Genomic DNA, 9697 nt, shown 5'->3' on the forward strand with positions numbered 1-9697 from the left:
GTGAGCAGCACCGTTTCTAGTATTTTCCCACTATGGTCAGAGAAGAACTGGGCAGTTGCCCAGATCCTGTGACCTATAGGAATATTGTCCGTCTAGTCTTACATAAATACAATTCCAGCTGAGCCTGGTACCTAAAACTATAATCAGCTTATAAGAAATCCCAGTTATCACATTTTCCTCTTTGACTTGGGAACGTTGCCCTATTTAGCACCACGCAGTAGGGGACTGTAGAACATCACTAGACAGGGAGTTGAAGCCTTGGATTCTATACTCTGTTTCCATATACCTTGGGTAGGCCGTGTAATTCTTTGAGCTTCTAGTTTCCTCTCCCCCTCCCCCCCGCCCCCAGGTGAAAATTCTATTCTGTCAGCTACTTGAAGCTTTTGAAAGTGTAATCAGATAATCGTATTCTTACAGTGAAGAAGTTACTGTTAGACACAGGGGCCCCAAAGCTCATGGATATAGACAGGGAATAACCCTCTCCATGATGACTCCTTGGAATTCTTTCACATCAGTTATATCGTTTTCTTTACATATATAAACATGTATTTTATATTTTTTTATGAAAATTGAATTATGTTGAAATATGTTCTGTTTTTTTTTAACTTAATATTTCTTAGGTACGTTCCCTGTCAGTATACATAAGTCAAATGCATTTTTGTTTTTTGCGGTACGCGGGCCTCTCACTGTTGTGGCCTCTCCCGTTGCGGAGCACAGGCTCCGGACGCACAGGCTCAGCGGCCATGGCTCACGGGCCCAGCCGCTCTGCGGCATGTGGGATCTTCCCGGACCGGGGCACGAACCCGTGTCCCCTGCATTGGCAGGCGGACTCTCAACCACTGCGCCACCAGGGAAGCCCTAAAACATTTCTGATTACAGAGAATATGAATGCTATAATCCCTTAAATCTGCCCATAAACCCCACTTTGAGATTTCTTAGGCTGCATGGCTATCTTAAGGTTTCTCCCTGACCAGTTGAGGCGGTATCCATTTGATAAAGAAAGAAGTGGGTTAGTAGCCCAGCCATGCGGTCATCCTGCGTGCACCCCAGCCCACCCACCTACCCAATTGTGGTATTCTAGGATAGTTTCCTATAGTTTCAAGTGATAGTTTATCACTTGAACAGGCTCAAGCCTCAGCACGGGTGCAATTTGGGAGGCTGCAGAGCACCTGTAGCCGGCTTTTGACACATGCATCAACTGAGTGGTCACTCCAGCCAGTTTTGAATGTCGCTGGGCTGTTCTTTACTCTCTTTAGTAGGTCTGTAGCACCCTTCCACCAGGAAACTGACATCCATCACATTTTCCTCTTGACTCTCAACTCCTCACACCTGCCGAGGAAGAACTTAGGTCTTCCAAGTATTTAAGACTGCTGAGGAGAGTGGGGAAAGACAGCTGTGTTTTTCATTATTTGTAAATTTGAGCTGCTAATGTTTATTTGACAGTTGGTGGTGTATGTATTTTTAGAAACAATCTTTTTGCTTCAGAACAACCTTAGGGAATGGAAGAAAATGCAAAAGTCCTTTGAGTACACACAAGTTGTATTTTTCTCTGGGTCCAAGTTCCCACTCAATTTAGAGCTTTCTCTCACCAACTCTCTGTCATATTACCACTCCTGTGGCTAGATACCCCTTCCCAAACTTTGTCTCCCTGATGGAAGTTACCTGGGGAAACTGCTAATATCACAATTTTTTTTGTAAAATATCTTGTCCCCACTGACAGCCTCTAATGTTATTAAATAGAATATTCGTAACAATCCAGCCTGAAAGCACATGTGCTCAGGTGACTCCTCTGATATCCACAATTATTCAAGAATAATTGATGAGGATAATTAACCTCTTTTTATGCCATGGATCTTTTATGACAGTCTGGTGTTGTCTATGACCCCCTTCTCAGAATAATGTTTTAAATATATTATTGCCTGCTAATGAGGATTAGGGAGGTGGTTGTAGGCTCTTAGTACTGGGAAGTAGGTTCAAAGACAATTGCTCGGAAGGTGTGCTGCTTGGTGCTCACTTTCCCCTGAACAGGAGGACTTCCTGACTAATCTGGCAGTCACCTTCGGCTTTGCCCCATCATAACTACTGACACTAATATTCATCCCTGGTGGGCAGCAGATTCCTCTTCCTTTCAGACAGCAGTTACAGAGACACACACCTACACAAGCATGAAAGGAGGGAAGTTCCCTGCTTCTGTGAACAGAAACCAGGTGAATTGTTAGAACTTTGGCTGGTTTGCTTGGGTGAGGAGGGATGGCAGCTGTTAGACTGTCTGGCAGCCAGCCCCCTCCTGCAGTTTATCGTGCCAACCTTAGATCCAGCCAGAGACAACAGTAAAGGTCTCAGAATGTTTTGCAGTGGGTCTTGGCTGCTGTAAGGGAGCTTTGGCTCTTTGGGGGAGATTTCCCTGTGACTGACAAACTCCTCTGGGAAACTGCTGATTAGTATTGAATAGTATTCAGTATCAGTATTCAGGCTCTTAGTGCCCTGGATCTGGTTTATAATGCTGTCAAAGGTGACCCACTGGAGAATGAGAAAGTGTTGGGAGAGGCAATCTGCCATGAGCCCTAAGCATCCCTGCACGTTCTTGCTTCATATGAATGCAAGACCCTGACCACTCTTTTCCTGGGCTGTATCTCAGTGTTCTGTTGATAGTGAGCCATCTTGAGAGAGGAGGTAATGTCTCTTCCCTGGGAGCAAGTCTGCCCACTGTTCACTGTAAGTGTTGACTCCCCCGAGCTCAGGGTTCTCTTCCCATGACACAACCCACTGCACGTGTAGGCATCCATCAAGGCCTATCCGCGTCACTTTTGCTGGGGCGGGGGGTAGGGGGAACTGGCATTGCTGCTTGCTGCGCTATAAGTAATAAAGTTCTTTGATCCAGGAGTCTCATGTCATCTGCCAGTACCCATGAAAAAAATAATAGGTTAACTTGTTAGTCTGCAAATAGGATAAAATTTGAGATCCTTCATAGACTACTCTTGACAGTTTGGTAACAAGGATGGGATCCTGACAGACAAGGCTTTCCAGAAGAGAAAGGTCATGGGCCAGGTGAGGATATGAGAAGATAACCTGGGGTCTGGTAGCAAATGTTGCTGAGCGAGGAGAGGAATAAGCGTCCCTAGTTGTCCTACGTGTTAATGAATGTTTTGAGGCTGAGCAGTGAGAGGTAGGATTGAAACACATTGTCCAACTGGTACTTAGGTTGTTGCTCATTCTCTTTGGGGCAGGAGGAGGAAAGGATGTTTTGGCAATGAGGCAGCAAGCCTGTGGCCCCAGCTGAAGGCAGTATGGCTGACTGACGAGTAAAGGCTTCCCCAAAGGTGAAATAAGTGGTGTCAGCAATAAGGACGTAGAGCTTTGAGTGGACCCAAACCATTGGGAGCCCAAGCAGGTAACCACCTGAAGCAAACGTGAGTACATGACCTGATCCCTCTTGCTCCCTCTCCTACTTTAAGGAAAGAAGCTGTGTATGCTGGGGGATCTTTAAGGAGGGGAGGGACTCCTCTTTTCTAGCTCTGTTGAATATAAGTAAGTCACCATCCTCCTTCGCCCCATGGGGACAGGGTGCCCTGGGTACAGGAATGGTCAAAAGTGCCAAGGACTGTGAGGCAGATGCACAGTGGTGTACAGGGGGGCAAAAAACCCCAAAATAACAGTCCCTGAGCTGCAGGTGCTTATCGGAGCCAAGAGGTACACAAAGGAAGAGGCAGCACTGACCCTGGAGGAGGAGTCAGGAGCAAAGTTCTCACGGACCCAGCCTGTAGGTTAGCCTCTCCCACTCCTGTGATGTCCCCACACTCTTGGCTGGGAGAGAGCAGAGTCTCTTGGTGGCTGTGGCTGTGGCCTGCAACATACCTATTTTCAGCTACTTGGTTTGGGTTCCCGTGATGAGGGGAAAGTACCTGAATCCAGCTGGTGAGGTTTGGACGCAGTTTGCAATGGGAAAGGAAAATTAAAACGACCTGTAGAGGGAGCCTCTAAACGGATTCAATGTACTAATGTTTTGTGGCTTTCGCATCAATGTGTTATTGAGAGCAACTGGACGTTTGATTGAACTGTGAATGCTCTTAAGTCTCCCATTCTGCGGCTACTACTGCATAGAGAGAAGGGACCCCTGTCTCCTCTTGGGTAGTCTAACAAAAATAATATAGAATTCTAAGAGGAAAGATGAAAGCCACAGATTTAGTTGAAAACCTGGTGACTGCTGGAGTACTCAGGCCATTTCCCAGCACAGCAGTGTACTTTGCAGGCACCAAGTGCCTCCTTTTAAAAAGGTGGACAGCTGTTAGGCTACTACAGAGCTACTGCTGAAACTAAACACCTGACGAATAGAAGCCTCACAACTCTGGCCTAGCATCCCCATTTTGGGCCATATTAACTCAGATTTGACAACTAACAAAAAGGAGCCCAGGGCCTTCCCTGGTGGCGCAGTGGTTGAGAATCCGCCTGCCAGTGCAGGGGACACAGGATCGAGCCCTGGTCTGGGAAGATTCCACCTGCCGCAGAGCAACTAAGCCCGTGCACCACAACTGCTGAGCCTGTTCCCTAGAGCCCACAAGCCACAACTAGTGAGCTGTGTGCCACAACTACTGAAGCCCACATGCCTAGAGCCCGTGCTCTGCAACAAGAAAAGCCACCGCAATGAGAAGCCCATGCACAGCAACGAAGACCCAACACAGACAAAAAAAAAAAAAAGGAGCCCAGCAGTCCCCTAGTCAAGAGGAAATGGCATGTTCTGGGATGCAGCCAGCCTCACCATCTTAGTTTTACATGAAAAAGTGACAGCTACTCCCTCGGAGGAAATGTAGTCCCACCTGGCTGCCTGAAGTAAAACTACTGACTCACTGGGGTCCTTGATCCAAAGGTATTTCTCCAATCAAATTCCTGGGCCTGATTCATGATGTTGCAGTTAAGTTGAAAGCTGTTGATGTCCAGTGACAATTCTGGAAGACTGACTACAGTAAGGACTTGATCAGCACAAAGGGCTGAATTGAAAACTGTCACTCTTACCCTAGACAGTATTACTGGGGACCAGACAGGTTATATTTTCACTGACTCTTGGCTGTTGCCAAAGGCCTGGTCTTCTGGTGTGTCACTTGGAAGATTACAGACTGTCAAAGATACTCTTCTTTGGGGCCCCAAAATAGAAATGAATTACAGCTATTAATTGAACTGTGTGGGTCATTTATGTGGGGGCCTATTCAGTGGGGGCCAACTACAATCAAGCTGCCAATGGATCCATGATCGCACCAGACATGGCATTACATGCATCGTCACAGCCTTGGCACAAAGTTAAATGGCTTATGAGGCTACCACTGCATACCACACTTGTGACTCCTGTTTGTCTAGCCATGAGTGAGGCTACCTAGCACAGGGCATGGCCTCCACCCACTCCTGGCTGATTACCAGTAGTGCCTCACCACTCTTGACACTTTTTCAGGTTACAGGGTTGTTCTAGTCCAATCCACTAACTCCAACCACACTACTTTTGGTCTTGAAACCAATCTGCTTTATGTTTTTCTTGTCTATATGCAGTCTGACAATGGTACACCTTTTATTGCAAAAGTCACCCAATAGTGGGCTAAAAGTCAAGGTATTTGATGGACCTTCCACTCTTTCATCCACAAGCTTATAGTGTTGTTGAGTGTTGGAACAGCCTACTCAAAAAATGTACTCAAAACATTTCTGATTCTACCTCTCATCTCATTCTAGTCAATACATCTTGGTAAGGCGGTGTGGTCACTGAATGTGGCTGTCCCCAGATCAATCACTTCCTCTTTACTGCTGTATTAGGGTTCTCCAGAGAAACAGAACTAATAGGATATGTTTGTGTATATGTAAAGAGATGTATTATAAGGAACTGGCTCACATGATTATGGAGGCTGAGAAGTCCCATGATCTTCTGTCTGTAAGCTGGAGACCCAGGAGAGCTGCTGGTGTAGTTCCAGTATGAATTCAACGGCCTGAGAACCAGGAGAACCAATGGTGTAAGCTCCATTCCAGAAGCAGAAGAAGACTGATGTCCTAGCTTGAAAGCAGTCAGGCCGAGAAAGTAAATTCTCCCTTACCCCAACTCTTGTTCTGTTCAGGCCTCCAACAGATTGGATAAGGCCCACCTACATCGGGGAGGGCAGTCTGCTTTACTGAGTCTACGGATTCAAATAGGAATCTCTTCCAGAAATACCCTCAGACATACCTAGAATAATGCCTAACCAAATATCTGGGCACTATCCCAGTTAAATTGACACAAAATATCTGTCCCAGGCAAGCTGACACATACAGTTAACTATCACAGCTGTTTACTGAGTAATGATCAGAATGAGAAGGGATGGGGATTGTTGTACAGGTTTATTTTGAAAATTTAGTATATGCCCTGACCATTGTTGGGCATGATGTTTCTTTGCCCTAATAGCATTTGCAGGCCAGCCTAGGTGCTACATCCCCCGGGTGACAGCTAAGCCAGAAGGAGGCCTAGAGTCTTCACATTTAATTCTGGGTCAGCCACCTGGATTCTCTTGTTGCTTTGACATAGTCCTAGATCATAACATTTGGAAAAAGAGTCAACCCTGGAGGCTTCCTCTCAAAGGAAAATGGCCTAGTACAACTATCTCAAACTACTGCAAGCTCCTTAAACTCAACTAACTGCTAGGTTTGCTGTCCCCCACAAGATGGCTGTGACCACAGTTTGATTCCTTTTAACCATTCCTTTTAACCTACGGAGAAGTCTTATCAGAAACATCAGGTGGACTTTCAGCTCCTATAGTCTCATGAAAAACACATGTCACAGGCTCTAGACATGTGTCCCTCACCCTCATTCTTGTAGCTATTGCTCAGTCATCCTGTGGAATGGACAGATGCTACCTGACTTGTGGCGTGGATGCATGGGATAGGTTGGACTAACCTATCAGGCAGTCTTTCCAAAAATAAGGACTGGTTTCAATGATTCTAAATGAACTGGGAGGGACTTCCCTGGTGGTGCAGTGGTTAAGAATCCGCCTGCCAATGCAGGGGACACAGGTTCGATCCCTGGTCCAGGAAGATCCCACATGCCATGGAGCAACTAAGCCTGTGTGCCACAACTACTGAACCTGTGCTCTAGAGCCTGCAAGCCGTGACTACTGAGCCCGCGCGCCGCAACTGCTGAAGCCCACGTGCTCTAGGGCCTGTGAGCCATAACTACTGAAGCCTCCGTGCCTAGAGCCCGTGCTCTGCAACAAGAGAAGCCACCACAATGAGAAGCCTGCGCACCGCAACGAAGAGTAGCCCCCGCTTGCCACAACTAGAGAAAGCCCACTTGCAGCAATGAAGACCCAATGCAGCCAAAAATAAATAAAATTAAATAAATAAATGAACTGGGAACTCTGAGGCCTACCAGGTGGGCAAGAGGTTTACATTAGGGACATTGTCAATCTGTGTCCCCTGAATGATGTAGATCCCACTTGGGAGGCCCCAGCAGTTGTAAACAGGGACATCATATATGTCCCCAGGACTATACTTCCTTTGTGGAAGCCAGGCATTAACTTGCCTTCCTCCCTGAAAACATGGTGTCTTCCACCATAGGGAGGGTCATGATCAACCTTCAAGCGTTTAAGCAAGCACCACCAGCAGATCATGTAGCCTTCAGATGACTGTGGAGATGGCTCCAACATGAGGCTACCCTTGGTTACACAGGGGACCTTCCTGGAGGAGTGACCTATTCATTTATGCACTTCTGCAGGAGGTTATCCCTATCTTGAGAGTCGTCCTATTAGAAATGTTGATATGAAATTCGTTCCCGACTTTAGCTGAAGCCATCAATAATATACCTCAGCCCTGGAAGGCATTCAGGTGAACTTCAACTCACTGGCCACTGTGGTTATGAATGATAGAATTGTTCTTAACTTCCTTGTGAGCCAAGGCAAAGTCTGCAATGGCTAATATAACCTGCTGTACTTGGACTAATGCCTCAGGCAGGGTACAGGTCAATGCATAAACTAGAGAATACCACCTGGCTTTCCAAGATAGATCTTAATGGCTTATGGTTGGTTTTTCGGTTGTTGTTTTTCCAGCTGGTTGGGTCCAGGCCCTTGGTTGTGGTTGAGGTCAATTCTGCAGATTGGTCTCATCCTGTTGCTTGGATGTATACTTGGATAGTATCCTTAATTAAATGCTGTATGAGACCATTAGAATAGATTTGGTTCCATCTCTATCAGATTAATCAGAGTAGCCGATGAAGTGGCAAACTCAGAAAATTCATCAGAAGCCATCTGTACAAAGTGCTGTGGAGGCCAGAAGAGGAATAACTGTTTAGCATGGAGGCCTGGAAGGTCCTTATACAGGAAATGAAATGTATTTGATCTGAGCTATGGATGAGGAGTGGGGCCAAGTGTGCCCTCTTTACAGATGAGGAACCTGAGGCACAGAAGTTAAACAACTTGCCAAGCTTACTCAGCTAGGAAGTGGGAAGTCAGGATTGGAGTCAAGATCGCTTCACCTCCAAATATAGAGATTGCTACTAAACTTCACTGCCTCGGGCATTAGACTGAGACCAGCAAAGAACTGAGAGAGACTTGGCATTAGCTCTAGATATTTTTCTAAAATTGACTTGGTGATCCAAGTTGGTGATTGTGTGCTTGGAGAGGTCTGGTGAAAAACCCTAGGACTTTGTATGAACCAATCTTTAAAAATGAAATATTTTAGACAAATAATAAGGCTTAAAGAATAATAAAGTGAACACCCATGAACCCACTGCCACCTTTAAAAAATATGTTACCGATACAATTGAAGTCCCTTGGGTTTTCTTAATCACACCCTACTTCCTGCACTCCCAGAAATGACTATGATCCTGAATTTGCTGTTTCTTATTCCTTTGCATTTTCTTCACACATGTGTCCACTAACAATACATACTATTATTATTTTACATGTTTTAAAACTTTATATATTGTATTTGGTTGAGCGTTCCCAAGATTCAGATTCAGCCCTAGATTCAGAGATTTGCTAGAAGTACTCACAGGACTGAAACAGGAGGGAAGGGGGCAGGGCACAACCTTTAAAAGAATAACATAACCCGAGGACACAACATAAACTGATTAGAACCAAATAGGTCCAAGGTGGCAGACGAGTCAACTTCCACTATACCCTCAGTATATGCTCATTGTAACACATAAGCAAGCTAAATGACACACCTACAGGCGCCATGATAGTTCCAAGGCTGACCATAAAGGTAAAAAATTAGGCAGTGGCCTGATTCCTAGAAATCCCCGCCCCTTCTCCCAAATAGCTGGAATACTCCTCCCACTCATTAGCCTATGCAATCACCCACCTCTATAAAAACTGACAACCCCATACCCTGGGGCTGCTCTCGCCTTCTGAGATGGCCCACACTCTGTGGAGTGTGTTTCTCTCCAAATAAATCCACGTCTTACCTCTGACTTTGTCTCTCACTGAATTCTTTCTGCGATGAGACATCAAGAACCTGAGCTTCATTAAGTCCTGAGACGAGGTGTGTGATCTCAGTTAAAAGACCATGGGTTCAAGTCCCAATCTGGATTTTGGCTGGGTTTGAGTCCCGGCCGGTGGGTTCAAGTCCCAGTTGGAGTTACACGGTTTCAGCACTAGGCTATAGTTGTACTCATGGCTAAGATTGATTACAGCAATGTATTTAGTATGGACACACACTGGATCATCAGAGAAAAGGACTGCAGGCTGAGTCTGAA

Source organism: Globicephala melas, chromosome 8, assembly GCF_963455315.2.
Source record: "Globicephala melas chromosome 8, mGloMel1.2, whole genome shotgun sequence".
In the NCBI taxonomy this organism is placed as follows: Eukaryota; Metazoa; Chordata; class Mammalia; order Artiodactyla; family Delphinidae; genus Globicephala; species Globicephala melas.